The 13,959-nt window shown below is 48.4% G+C and overlaps 1 long non-coding RNA gene across 3 annotated transcripts; it reads right to left on the bottom strand.

Moving 5' to 3' along the window:
• Positions 1-820: 820 nt before the first annotated feature.
• Positions 821-11,771, bottom strand: LOC127687280 (uncharacterized). 3 transcript variants are annotated; one of them, XR_007978363.1, is made up of 5 exons: positions 11,663-11,771; positions 11,125-11,230; positions 5,383-5,466; positions 2,188-2,493; positions 821-1,356 (listed from the first exon to the last, which is right to left on the bottom strand). It is a non-coding gene; the product is annotated as an uncharacterized LOC127687280 (long non-coding RNA). The 3 variants fall into 3 exon arrangements; XR_007978364.1 differs by lacking the exon at positions 5,383-5,466 and having other exon boundaries at positions 11,663-11,770; XR_007978365.1 differs by lacking the exons at positions 5,383-5,466; positions 11,125-11,230 and having other exon boundaries at positions 11,663-11,726.
• Between the last annotated feature and the right edge of the window lie 2,188 nt (positions 11,772-13,959).

The raw sequence follows: 13,959 nt of genomic DNA, 5'->3' as shown, positions 1-13,959 counted from the left end.
GATGGAGAGGGAGAGAGAACCGACTCCACAAAGTTGTCCTCAAACCTCAACATGTGCACCCACACATAGACAACATGCACACATACACAATAACAACTACACACACACATGCACACATGTACCCACACATAGACGACATGCACTCACACATATACAGTAACAACTACTATACACACACACACACACACACACACACAGTTTAAAAATCTAGTTCTCTCTCAGAAACTAAGATGTAACCGGTTGAGCAGGCCGCAGCCCTTTAGGGCCTTCCGCAGCATCTTAACTTTTCTGAAGGCCTCACGGAACAAGAGAGCAAACTTAACAACAGGGAATGCTGTGTTAAAACTTCTTGTGAAGGTCCCTTGTAAAAGTCCTTTTAATACCTCCCTTTTGGGTTTTTGTTGTTGTTTTTGTTTTTGTTTGTTTGTTTGTGACAGAGTCTCAGACTGTAGCCAGGACTGGTCTCAGACTTATGTCACTCTGCCTGGCCTTGAACTCAGAATCTTCCTGCTTCGGCCTCCCAAGGGCTGGGTTTTCAGCTCTAATGACCGCCTGGACACTGTTGTGCTAGGCATTAAGTTCCCAGTACATGAATGTTGTGGGCATGTTGCAACCACAGTACCATCCCTATCCCAAGTATAGCCCCTTCTCCACCCTCCATGGACCAGATAATCTGGACAGAAAGAAGAAAGCCGGGCAGCCAGAAGGCGAGGCGTGACAATGGAGAAGACATCACAGAGCATGCCCAAGGCAGGTGGGGACTCCTGGTATGCATTCCTGTGGAGGCCTGTGGCCGAAATTAAAGGTAGAAACATACAAGTGCCTTGAAGGTCATTGTAGACTTCATTGTTTGTGTGGTTTCAGAGGTGAGGGAGAAACACCCCACCCCCCACCCTTAGAAGATTCAGGCTGGAAAGTCTTTGAAGCTACTCTGGGCTTCTCAGCTGTGGCGGGTCACTTTGAAGTTCCCAGCTCACTCTCCTGAGGAACTGGGAGGCTCTGAGCCCTTGAAGCCAAAGTTCCATGGAACAGAAAGCTAAGTGCCTCCCGGCAGGAAGGGCTTAGTAACTCTAGTCTGTTGGAAACGTGTCAGGCAGGAGGGAGTATGGGCTGAGCTTCAGCTAAAGGTTAGATTTCCTCCATCCTACAGAGAACAAGGAGGGATTGGGATGAAGCCTCAGACAAGCAGGAGAACAACCTTGAGAGGAGGTGGGGCCGCCATGGAGGGTTTCAAATCCACAAAGGCTTTTCTGCTGAGGGGAAGATGAGAGCAGGCCCCAGAGATCCTAGGCTTGTGGTTTTAATTACCCAGTTAGTCATTGGTTTACTGTCATCCAAGTTTAATAAGCTTGTGACCTGTGAGAGAGAGGAAAAAAATTACCCAAGTTTATTTGAGTGTTGCCACCCTGGACTGTGTAGCAGCTTTGAGATAGGATTCTCCAAGGCCACCAGCCCTGAATAACTAGGGGTTAGGGACCCTATCTTTTCTATCTTTGGAACTATGTTCTCAAGCGCAGGGCCTCAGGCACTAGCCCATCCAGTTAAGCTGGAAAACTTTATAAGAGCCAACAGTTTATAAACTGCTCAGGGCGAGGCTTCAGAGCACAGAGCCTCTGAAGGCGGAATCCAGATTTTCAAGCTCTGATAGGAAGTGGTGGGATGGGGGGCTGAGACCCTGATGGCCACTAGATTGCTCATCCGGTTTTACTCAGGAAGCAACGGAGTCCCCATGGCCCCTGAGGTCCCTGCCAAAGCCCTGAGTGCTAGGCTGGCACCCTCCAGGGTAGAACCAGGCAGGGGGTTGTGCCCCCGCCCCCACCCTTGGAGCAAAGCCTGAGTTCAGTGTGCACAGCCTGAACGTGTGTCCACGTTGAGAAACCTGATCCCTCTGACTGGAACACTCCGCTCTTTGTGTTCCTCACCACAGGGGTGTCCTGCTCCTGGCTGGCTCTTCTAGCTGGGCTCAGCCTCCAGGTTTCAGCTTCCCTCCCGAGCACCTGATGGCTCCTGGTTTACTGTGACTCACTGCTATTCTATCTGTCTGGGCTTTTATTTCCAGTATTTCGCCGTAGCGGCTGTGACCCAGCTCCCTCCCGGGCAGGACTTTCCACACCGAGGCTGCCAGGCCAGCGGAGAGGAGACCTCCAGTCCATCTGTCAGGATCTGAATAATTTCATACGCACGTACAGTCTCGCAGCCACCTGGGCTATTTTTGTTTCCTTGAGCAGTGCAAGCCAAAGGCGCCGACCAAGCTGGCTTTTTCTCCCCTGCAGAACCTCTTGTCACCTGCGCATGCCAGGAGTTCACCACACCAGTTTCTCTCGGAGGCCTCCTTTGCAGCGGCTTCCTGTATCTACAGCCAACTTCCTGTTGTCCTCACATTCTGTTTGCCTGCGTTCTTAAGGTTTCAGTTCAGTAAAATGCAAAAGCAAGCTGGGCCTGGACGAATCTCGGAGACCAAACTGGGGCCAGTTCAGGCTCCATAGGGAGATCCTGTTATGAAAAAAACAACAACCCCCCAATCAATCAGTTAACCAAGAGTGCTCGGGAGGACACAGTGTACTTAAGTCACCCAAGGTGAGGTTCATCTAAAGGAACAGCCCCTCCCCCCAAAAAACCCATCAATGACAAATAAACCCAAGGTCAATTAAACTTAGGAAACAACATACTCTATCCCATTTGTGTGTGTGTGTGTGAATCAAAACGTATACATTAAAGATTCTGAGAAGCTTTATCAAAAATCCTGTTCTCCTCTAGAACCCACCATTTCTATACCCAGTATGATATGGACCATGACTCTTTTTATTTAATACCTATTTATAACCTCAAAGACCTAATTAATGTCTTTTGGACTGTGTTTTAAGAAATTATCTTGCAGTAATTTTTAAACTAAGGAGGCACCTGATCCTTTAGAAGTGTGTTTAGGACATAAGTGGCATTTTGGATTGTCACAAACCTGGTGAAGTGTTACTGACATTTAATGTGTGTATGCACATGCGTGTGCATGCATGAATGTGAGTGTGTGTGTGTGTGTGCGCGCGCGCGCGCACGTGCCCAATGCAACCTGGTTTTAAGCCAAAAAGACCTGTCCCTCCCCAAGGGCCAGTTCCTTCTCTTGTGGTGAGCCGATTGGATGTGTACTCAGTACAGCTTTCGAAGCTCTCTGTGGTCAGACTCCCCTTGCTGTCCATCCTTTGGTCTCCTTCCTTGCTTTTTGCTCGGTGCTGACCTGGACCATGAGTCCCTCCCTGGTTTTCCTCCACCTCCATCCCCACCCCCAGTTCCTGGAGAGAGTCCACTTTGGGTTTTGTGGGTCTGGGCCCATTTGGCAGAAACAACCAGAGGGCCTTTGGCTTGTGGCTTTATCTATTCTAGAGGAGGAAAAAAAAGGGGTGTGTGTGTGGGGTTCAATTGGTCCCTGGGGAATGCGGGGGAAGCTACTGTGTTTATTTATTTATCTTAAATCAGCTTTAGCTTCTCCGAATGGAAAGGCAGAACCCAAGGCTCTAGCCTTAGAAAAACGTTTACCTGGTACCTCGCCAAGGTCAGACGCCTGGAGAAGAACCGTGAGAAGAGAGTGGGCCTTCCCACCTCTCCAGAATAAGGCTACAGCAGCGAGGAGACACCCCCCCTCACCCCCCCAACATACTGAATTTGCAGCTTAGAATCACTTAACTCTGCATTCTTGCTTCGGCCAAAACAGAAAACGCCCATGGCAACTGGCAAATGTGCCCAAAGAGGCAGCATGTGTTTTTAAGAAAACAAGGGGGTGGCTCCCGGGGCAGCGGCTGGGGCTGGGGTGGACCTCGGCCTGGAGCCCCTGAAGCTCGGCTGCCGGCCCGGAGCCCCGATGCGGCTGGGCAGTCGGGATCGGGATCGCTGAGCAGCTGCCCGGTCCCCGCAGGGCGCAGGCACAGCCTGGCTTGGCATCCAGGAGCCGGACAGGGGGAGGAGGCGCACAGTCTGATGGCCTGCGAATTGGTTCCTGCGGCTCCACGGAGGAAGTCGGCACCCAGCTCTTAGCGGAGGGCAGCCCAGGGATTGTGGCTCGCGGATTATTTGGATGCCTGCCACTCTCTGCTAGCTTCCCTAGCATGATGTGCAGAGCAAGGGGAGCAAAGCCCTTTTCATTTTTTAAAAATTTTTTAATTGTTTTTTTATTTCCTATATTCTTTGTTTACATTCCGAATGCTTTCCCCTTTCCCGGTTACCCCCTTCCCATCGGTCTCATAAGCCCTCTTCCCTCGGCTTTTTCCCATTTCCCAGCCCTTTTCAATTTTTTAAAAAATGGCCGGGCAATAGTGGCACAAGCCTTTCATCCCAGCATCAGGGAGGCAGAGGCAGGCGGATCTCTGAGTTTAAGACCTACTTGGTTTACAGATGAGTTCCAGGACAGCCAGGACTACACAGAGAGATACTGTCTCAAAATATAAGCAAGCCAGTCAACAAGCAAGCAAACAAATTGAAAATGACCCTAAGAGCAATGCCCCACCAACTGTAGTGCTCAGTGGTCCTCGATTTTACAGACGCAGCCCCTGAACAATGAGAGAACAGATTTTAGTCGCAAGCCCTGGTTAGTTGGCAGGCCAGATAGAGAGAGCTGCTTCTCCCGCTCCTCCCTCTGTTTGGACCCTGCACCTGCACCACGATTTTCCCTTTAACAGTACCCACTGAAACTAAAGTTTGTGCATTTTTCCCAGTGTTAAAGTTGTAGCTGGTTCTGGCGATACACACCTTTAACCCCAGCATGTGGGAGGCCAAAGCAGATAGTCCATGAGTTCAAGGCTACTCTGAACTACACAAAGAACCACTCTCTCAAAAACAAACGAACCGAAACAAAATGCCCCATGAATTATAAAAATTTAGGGGAACTGCAAAAGACCCTCTCGGTATTAAACGTTGTTATCCATCAAGACCATTGGAGAACTGCCTGGCTCTCGGGCAGAAGGCCGCTTTAAATCACCGTTTCTCATGAAGTAGAGGATACACATTTATAACTACAAAATTAGACGACTCTGCGTGGAAATGAGAGACTAGGAATTAGACACACTCCCTGGTTCACACAGGTAAGGAGAGGGACATGGCGAGGAAGGCGAGGAAGGCGAGGAAGGCGAGGAAGGCGAGGAAGGCGGTAAGCGCCCTACTCGGCCAGCTTCTTCCTCAACCTTAAAGCTGGCCGCTTTTGCCTCCCCCGGCTTCCGCTGACAGCCGGGCTCAGCTGCACCAGGACAGAACACTGCAATTTCAGACAAACCAACCACAAAGACAAGCATGACTTCTTAAAGGCCCAGCCGCCAAGAAAACTAGTTTCCATCTTCCTGAACCGCCTCTCTGGTCTGCCGAGGACCTTTTTCTGTGTGTCTGCTGAATGTGTTTCCTTACCTCCAGTAAATGGCTTTTCTTCTACTGATTCTGTCTGCAATGTTTGAGATGTTTCTCTGCTGTTACCTGTTTTAAATTCTTTAACTGGGAAAGAAAACAAACCTAATCAGGACCCTAGACTATATCAGAAACTTAAATGTGACTTCTCTGTTCAACAGAAATGCAAATCAATTTGTCAGAAGAGGGGGAAAAAGACCTCCCTAAATAAATAACCCCAAAGATTACAGTTTTGGGGCCCCACAGGACTTTAATCATATTTAAATTTTCTATAGCCTTCCTTTTTATTCTCTGACTGCATATTTACTTCTATCTTGTATTTTGTCCCACGTTTATACCCGTAGATTCCCTAATTAATGAATGATATAAATCACTGACACACTCAACTCTTGTCAAGACATAGATCCTCTCCCCAGAGACCCTCTACAAAGCAAGGCATACACACAAACCCCCGTTGTTGACTCTGACCCAAGTGGGTTCCTCTGGCACACCCTCATGGTGGCATGGGACTTAAGGACATTTATGCCCTACCTTTGCAACATTATAAAAGAAATCTCTAATTCAGAATAAGCTAGAACTGTCAGGCGCGAAAACTCAGCATTTCTCTCCAAATAATCTCTCTCTCTCCTGCACATTTTATTAATGTCATATCTGTGGTCTGAGGCTGGGGTCTTGGCCCTCAGAATGCCTCCTATGTCTTTAGCTTTTGGGTAGGATCCTCTCTACCTAACCCCAGACACACAACTCCTAGGCTGATGAACAGGGCGGTGTAGCTACTCCTAGTTGGATAGCTCACAGAGGAATGCTCAACATAACCTGCCCACTGAGAGCCCTGTCTTGGCAAATTTGACAAGGAGAATTACAGGGAATATTTGTCGGTGCAGGCGGGAGATGGAGCACTGGAGCTCAGGGGTCAGCAGGAAGACAAATAGAATAGCCAAGGAACTGCATAAGGGAGCTGCGGGGCTGACAAGAAGGTGGATGTTTTTATTTATTTAGACAGGGTCTTGCTGTGAGGCCTAGATAATTCTTCTACATTAAGTTTCTGAGTGCTGGCTCACAGACACGTGCCAGCACAGCTGACTTAGCTATTTATTTTATGGTGCTGGCAATTGAATCCAGAGCCTTGGATATCAGACAAGCACTCTGCTGCTTAACACCCCTCCCCCAAACACCCCAACATTTGCCTTTTAGAGCTTTGTTTGGTCTTGGAAGACTCTGGGTTCTGGAGCTACATTCTGGACTGTCATGCAATAAGCTCTCATTGCTTCTACCTGGCCACCCCATGTGGCTTTTCCAAAATTGCCTTGGCACTCATCTATGGGATATGGCGCTTCCTTTATCACCCAAATGTGGCCTCTATAGAACCCCACAATTCCCCAGTTGGGCTACAAAGGGACCCCACAATCCCCCAGTTGAGCTTCAAAGGGACCCCACAATTCCTGAGAGCTATTTGCACGTGTCTACTTCTTCTAATCAAAAGCTCTTGATTTACTCTCTCATCCTTCCTAATACGTGAATAGTTAAGTAATAATAGTATAATCATTCTATAAATAATGAAAAGTATATCCCACTGTAGGTAGGGATATAAATTGGCCTAGTCATTATGGGAAACAATATGGGGGTTCTTCAAAAATCTACATCGATAAAAGCCATACTGATCCAACAAGCCTGCTCATGGATATCTATTCAGAGGAAGTGAAAGGGGTGTGTGGAAGGCACACCTGCACTCTCAGGTACATTGACGCACTCTGGAACCAACACAGGTAACCACTAACAGGTGAACGCAGAAGGGAAAGGTGGAGTTGGGGTGTGGCTCAGTGGTAGAACACTTGCTTAGCATGCTCAAAGCCCTGAGTTCAATCCCAGGGACCTCAGGAGAAGTAAATATGGTCTATCTGTCCATCTATTTACTCTTTAATCATAAAAGAGAAGAAGTGCTGTCTTATGCTGAAACATGGACAGAATCGGGGGAACATAATGGTAAGGAAATGAGGTCCAGAAAGACCAATGAATGTTCTCATTACAGATGGATGCATTAAAAAAAAAAAACTTGTCTTAGAAGGCAAGAGTAGACAGGGGCTGCAAGAGTCTGGGAAGGGTGCACGGGGGAGGGGGATGCACGGGGAGGGAAGGATGGGAGACACCTTAATGAGAGCAGCTGGATACAGAATTATTTCTAATATTCCAGAACAGAATAGAGAATAGGATAACTATAATAAATTGCAATTAATCAAATACTTCCAATAGACAGTTAAGAGGATGTTTTTTGTTTTTGTTTTTAGATGGCATCTCACTATGTAGGCCTGGTTGTCCTGGAACTCACTATGCAGACTAGGTTGGCCTTGAACTCAGAGATCTGCCTGCCTCTGCCTGACAAGTACTGGGACTAAAGGTATGCACCAGTATGCCTGGCTGACGATGATCCTTTAAGATAGGATCTCATGTAGCCCAGGGTGGCCTGAAACTCACTGTGTAGCAGAGGCTAGCTTCAAATTCCTGATCCTCCTAGGTGTTGGGATTATAGACCAGACTCATATCTTCCAACTTCTGTGGTCAGGATCAAAGCCAGGGCTTCCTGATGCCAGGCCAGCACTCTACCCACAGAGACAGGCTTCCAGCCCTTCCTCAAGGGTTGTCTACAAAAAATGTTTCCTTGCTCATCCCAGCCCTTCCTCTGCTTTTCTCGATCATTCATTCGTTTTTGCTCATGTGCACATCACAGATCCCAAATCGAATAAAGCAATGTTTAAGTTTTGAGGACGCTTTCAATCCTGCAAGTTCAGTGAGAGACAGTGGAGTTTGTGCAGGGGTGAAGTGTGAGGGTGGGTCCAGTATGCATGGGTGGGGAACTGTATGCAGGGGTGAAGTGTGAGGGTGGGTCCAGTGTACATGGGTAGGGACTGTATGCTGGGGTGAAGTGTGAGAGTGGGTCCAGTATGCATGGGTGGGGGACTGTATGCAGGGGTGAAGTGTGAGGGTGAGTCTAGTGTGCATGGGTGGGGGACTGTATGCAGGGGTGAAATGTGAGGGTGGGTCCAGTGTGCATGGGTAGGGACTGTATGCGGGGGTAAAGTGTGGGGATGGGTTCAGTGTGCATGGGTGGGGGACTGTATGCAGGGGTGAAGTGTGAGGGTGGGTCCAGTGTGCATGGGTGGGGATTGTATGCAGGGGGTGAAGTGTGAGGGTGGGTCAGTGTTCGTGGGTGGGGACCGGATCCTGTCTTGGGTGGGGGTGAGAAGGAGCTGTGTGGCCTTGGCTGGCTGCTTTTCTTCGCTGGTTTTCATAGTTCTGGCCAGGAACCACACGTAACCAGAGCCACATGTCCAACTTGGATTAATTAAATGGAAGCCTCTTCCGAAGTTTGGTGCTCCTTCTAATGTTTTTGGTGTTGTAATGCCTTTAATTTTTTTTGTCTTTAAATATTTGTTAATGTAAGTTGCTATATTTAACCCTATAGTCTGTAAAATTTAAACATTGAGAGATGTCTGGTCTTGATTTTTTAAAATGAGGATTTATTTTTGGCTTTTTCCATGAGAACACAACTTCACTCCTCTAGGTTGGGCTCAAAGAACATTTTTTTTGCTCTTTGATTTTAATGAGAGATGACTGTAAATTTTGTGTTTTTAAATTTTTTGGTAGGTTTTATGTAGCCCAGATTGGCCTCAGGCTCACTCTACAGCCAAGGATGATCTTATACCACTGGTTCCCTGTGTCTCGAATACTATTACACCACCACACCAGTGCTCACGGTCGGTCACCTTACCTGGTTTTAGGACACATAAGGGAAGTGTGTGGTAATGGAAAGTTGCAGTCCTTGTTTGTCACCCACTAAACTTCAGAGTAAAGTCCTTGCCTTGTTCCTTGTCCTGAGTGCACCATCACCCAGGGTAGCAAGGATCTGGGGAAGGAAGTTCCCTTATCTAGAGATGGATATCCAGGAGCCTCACATAGTCAGGCTGTGTGCACACAAACCCAGCTGTGCACTCAAGGCTGTGTGCTCTGCACAAGCAATGACACCTCTTCCACAGGGATCACTGCCGGTGTTGGAGGCAGACCTGCAGGTTTGGTCATATGGATGGGGGCTGTTGTGAGAAAGAGTTCCTGGGACATTTTGTAAGGTCTGTTACAGCTTCTGGTTTTATTTTCTTGTTATTATTGTTTTGCTGTTTATTTATTTTGGACACAAGGTCTCATTAAGAGGCCTAGGCAATCCTCCTGCCTCAGCCTCCTGACAGCTGGGATTACAGGTGTCTGTGCTATCACTCCTGGGTTCTGTCTCTTTTATGGCACACACAGGACAATTCCTACCTCCAGAGGTTGAAGGTGCAAGGGCCAGCTGTATTTCTCATGGTTGTTTTGGTTGTGATTTCCTGTCAGGAGCAGAGATTGTCCTCCTGGTCCTCAACCTGTACACTGAGGCTGCCCATCCTCCAGACACAAGCGGGGCTCTCCTGGCTGCGTAGTTCAGTGTTTCCTTGGAGTGGGACAACCAGGCATTTCTCTGAAGCAAGGTGGGTGCGGTCAGGCTGACCCATGAGCTCCCCTACCATCTTGTTTTTAACTGTGTTTCTTTGTTGCTATGACAGGACACTGGACAAAAGCTCCTTAGGAAAGGACAGTTTGTTCTGTCTCACAGTTTGAAGGTGCAGTTAGTTTACTAGCTGTCAGATTATATCCAAGTCAGGAATCAAAGAGAGACAATATCAGGGCTCTCTTAATGCTCTTTTTTTTCATGCGACCGGGCGTCCCAGCTCACAAAATTGGTGCCACCCACATTTAGATTTGGTGTTCCCACCCCAATTAACTCCCACTATACAGTCTCTCACACACCTGCCCAGAGGTATACTGCCTAAAAGATCCTAAATCCTGTCAAATCGATAGTCACCATGAACCACAGCACACCCTGAGGCTGAGCAGATTAGGGTCCACTTTACCTGGGCTGTAGGGGCCAGGCTTCCCCTAGAATTCACCAGGTATCAGCTCACATCCCCGGCCTACCATTTTTTATATTCAGCCCTATGATCTGGGAGCTTTTGTCAAGATTTCAAGAAAGAAACCAGGACTCAAGTGACACTCCCCTATTTCTACTAAATGTATTGGAATACTCGTATTATAGCATAATATAGACAACCAAGCAAGTAGTTTTCTGAGGCCCACTGTCTAGCAAGGGGGGCATATCCTTAGCATCTCTCTTGCCTCACCTAGATCCTATCTGCACTCAGCTGGGGGCAAATGGATTCTTACCCTTAAAGACTGCATCTTCCCTCCAGGCACTTCCTTGTGTCTCAGGTTTATTTGTGGAGCCAATACAGAGACTGAAATCAGTGAGCCAGGGTTACCTTCTGGGCAAGGTTTAAGAAAGCCAGGCACCTCTGGTTGGAATGGAGGGTGAGAGGGGAAGAGGTGCTTCTAATGAGAAGGCTCACGCTAAGAGCATGTGAGGCTCTTGCAGAGTACTCAGATTCCATTTCCAGTACCCACATCATACGGGTGTCTTCCAGCAGCCCATAGGCCCAGTTCCAGGGATTCGATGCTTTCTTCTGGTCTCCCTAGGCACCTGCCTTCATGTGGTGTATGTGTACACACACGCGCGCGCGCGCGCGCGCGCACACACACACACACACACACACACACACACACGTAAATAAAAATGATTTTAAAACATTAAAAAAAAAAAAACCCAACCCTTTGTTTTGACAGCTCAGCACGTTTTTCTGTTTCCGTCGTCCTTCCTTTACTTACCTTGCACTTGTCTGTGCTTCTGGTTCTGATGGAGCTGACAGACTGAGCTGCAGGACAGGACAGACACCGGCCGGCCCAGGCCTAGTCATCAACAGTGTGTTCAGGGCTAGATATGGGCCCAAGTCAGAAGAAAAATGGCCAGTCCCTGGATGTTTGCAAAACTGAGAGAAAAGAGGGTCTAACCTGTTCCAATGTAATCCTAAGGCTGCCAGGGGGTGGGGGTGGGGCATCTGCCCACTGTGTGGGGGTTAGAAAAGCCATCGGAGGAAAGCAAGTTTGAGAGAGAGACTGCCAAGACTGCAGAAGTTGCACTTCCAGTACAGACAGTCTGTGAATAAACATTTCCACTATGTCCATTTGAATTAGGATTCCTCCCTACCCTGTTATAGCAGTGGATTCCATCTCTTCCACATATACACAGGGAAGAGAGTCTCTGGATGCCCTAGTCATCACTAAAGGGAGTCAGGGCAGGAATCAAGCAGGGCAGGAACCTGTGCGGGAGGGGCCAATTCAGAGGCCACTGAGGAGTGCTGCTTACCTGTTTGCGCTCCGTGGCCTGCTCAGTGTGCTTTGTTAGAGAACCAGGCCCATCAGTCCAGGGGAGGCTCCACCCACAATGGCTGGGTCCTCCTGTGTCAACCACTAATTAAGGAAATGCTCTACGGGCTTTATTCGCTTAACTGAGGTTTCCTCCTCTCGGAGGACTTTAGCTTGTGTCCAGTTGACTAAAGCTTGCCGGCACAGTGGGCTTTCAGGGTTTCAGTCTACAGTGGAGTACTCCCCTAAGAATTCTCCCCATACTTGAGTTCTCCTCCACTCAGCCTGCTAGTGCAGTGATCTCGGGCTTGGCCATCCAGACTCCAGCCCACAATTTGTGGATTCGGCGTTCTGTTTCCACAGGTCTTCATGTCTTCAGGTTACAGTGGCTTCTGTGGGACAAGCAATGCCACGCCCTACCCAGGTGCCGGTGGGAATTAGACTCAGTTCTTAATGACTCCACTCCCTTACCAACATGATTTAAATGAGATAGAATCTACTGTCTTCTTAGGTAAATAAAACCTGGACGGAGGCTTTCTGTAGCTGTCAACAGTGTAGTATCTTTCTAACTTTCTATCTTCCTTTCTCACTATCCTTAGCACTGAACATATCCACCCGCCTTCTCTGTGGGACAGGACGCCCTTCTCTGCCCACACACCCCTTTTCCTGACATCTGGACAGGGAACCATGCGTGAGGGAGGCTGGAAAAGGTATCTCATTTCTATATGCCGGGTAGTTATCAGAAGCCCCTTTCTGAAGAAGTAAGAAGAGGAAGAGGAGAAGGATAAAGAGGAAGAGGAGAGGGAGGAGGAAGACGAAGAAGAGAAAGAGGAAGAGGAGAGGGAGGAGGAGGAAGAGAAAGAAGAGAGTGAGGAGGAGGAAGAGGAGAAAGAGGAAGAGTAGTAGTAGTAAATATTACCAGGATAACCTAATGTGGTGCAGCAAGATCCTTACAGGGTTAACGCCATGGCTGGTGGGACCTATGAACCCCCCGGGGCAAAAGGAAGATTGATTGAGACAATTCAGACAACTGGGTAGACACTCCCCCTCCCTGCTGTGAATGCTGAGAAACCGGTTGGGACCTCAGGGGACACCTTCACTATTATTATCTGTCCTGACCACTCACAGGTCACCTCCCAGGTCAATTCCACAAGAACAGTGGGCTTCCATTAGTGCGAGGCCTCAGAACCAGTTGAGGAAGCTTCCAGGGAGTCTTGTCCTTAGTTGACCCCCGTCTGGCTGAGACTAGACAATAGCAGCTTTCTTCCTGTCGATGTGAGGAGGGGTTTCCTGATGTGTGTCACTACCACAGAGGGGGTTTATGAATAGCTGAGTGGTGGCGGTCCAGGCAGGGTTGTTTGAGCTTCTTCTGAAGTTCTGGAGAACCGTAACTGGATTTCACATCCACCTTCACTGGTTGGTAGCAGCCATGTGACAAACACCCTTCCCATCCCTGGCTGACACTGGGGAGTGCTCAGCCAGGTGCTTGGCTCAGTGCTCAGTCTCCCAGGTAAGAGGCGTCATCAGCGTCAGTGTTATTAAGTATCTATTCCATCTCTACTGTGCACACAGGGCTGATGTAAGCGCTGAGGAGGTCGCTGAGAAAAGATACTGCTCCTTCTCTCACGGAGAGAGTTTAATCTACCAGAGAAAAGAAGAGTTATTTCAAAACTGTTGCTTGTGTCATGTGAATTTCTAAAAACAAAGGAAAGGCTTGGGAGAAGGGGGTGGGGGTGGGGGAAAGTAGGGCATTTCATTTCCTCACTTCCTGCACTTAAAACTGAAGTGTCTTCAAGAGGCCAATTTCCCAATCCCTGTCTGTGTCCTTCAGAAGACAAGGAGACAGTGTATCATCACTCGTGTGGGGGTGGGGTGGAGGGGGTGGGGCTGGGGGGCTGGGAGCTTGGGGCTCACAGGTGAAAGCTGTCCTTGCAAACAACAGCTCTGGAACCTCCTACTAATTCCTATCCCTTCCTGCTTTCTCATTGATCCCTACCTCAGTTTATCCTTCCCCAAAGTGGAGCAATTGCATTTGTGTGGTCTTTGTGTCCCCCACCCACAGTCTGCGCTAAAGCAGCTTCCTGGGAACTGGGTCTTACTCAAATCTTTCTTGGAGAGGTCAGTGTGATGTGACTGGCTTTTCAAAATGGCTGACTTGGCATTGAATTTATCTTTGTTTTGTTTTGTTTTGTTTTGTTTTCAGGAGTGATGGATAAAGGACATTCAGCCCCCCTCCCAAAAAAAATTCCCAGGGAAAATGATCACATCAGAAGCCCAGGGGAGGCCCTGGATCTCTGA

The sequence above is a fragment of the Apodemus sylvaticus genome, chromosome 6 (genome assembly GCF_947179515.1).
Source record: "Apodemus sylvaticus chromosome 6, mApoSyl1.1, whole genome shotgun sequence".
Taxonomy (NCBI): Eukaryota; Metazoa; Chordata; class Mammalia; order Rodentia; family Muridae; genus Apodemus; species Apodemus sylvaticus.
The sequence above is the reverse complement of the archived record's forward strand: the minus strand, read 5'-3'. Positions and strand labels throughout refer to the sequence as shown.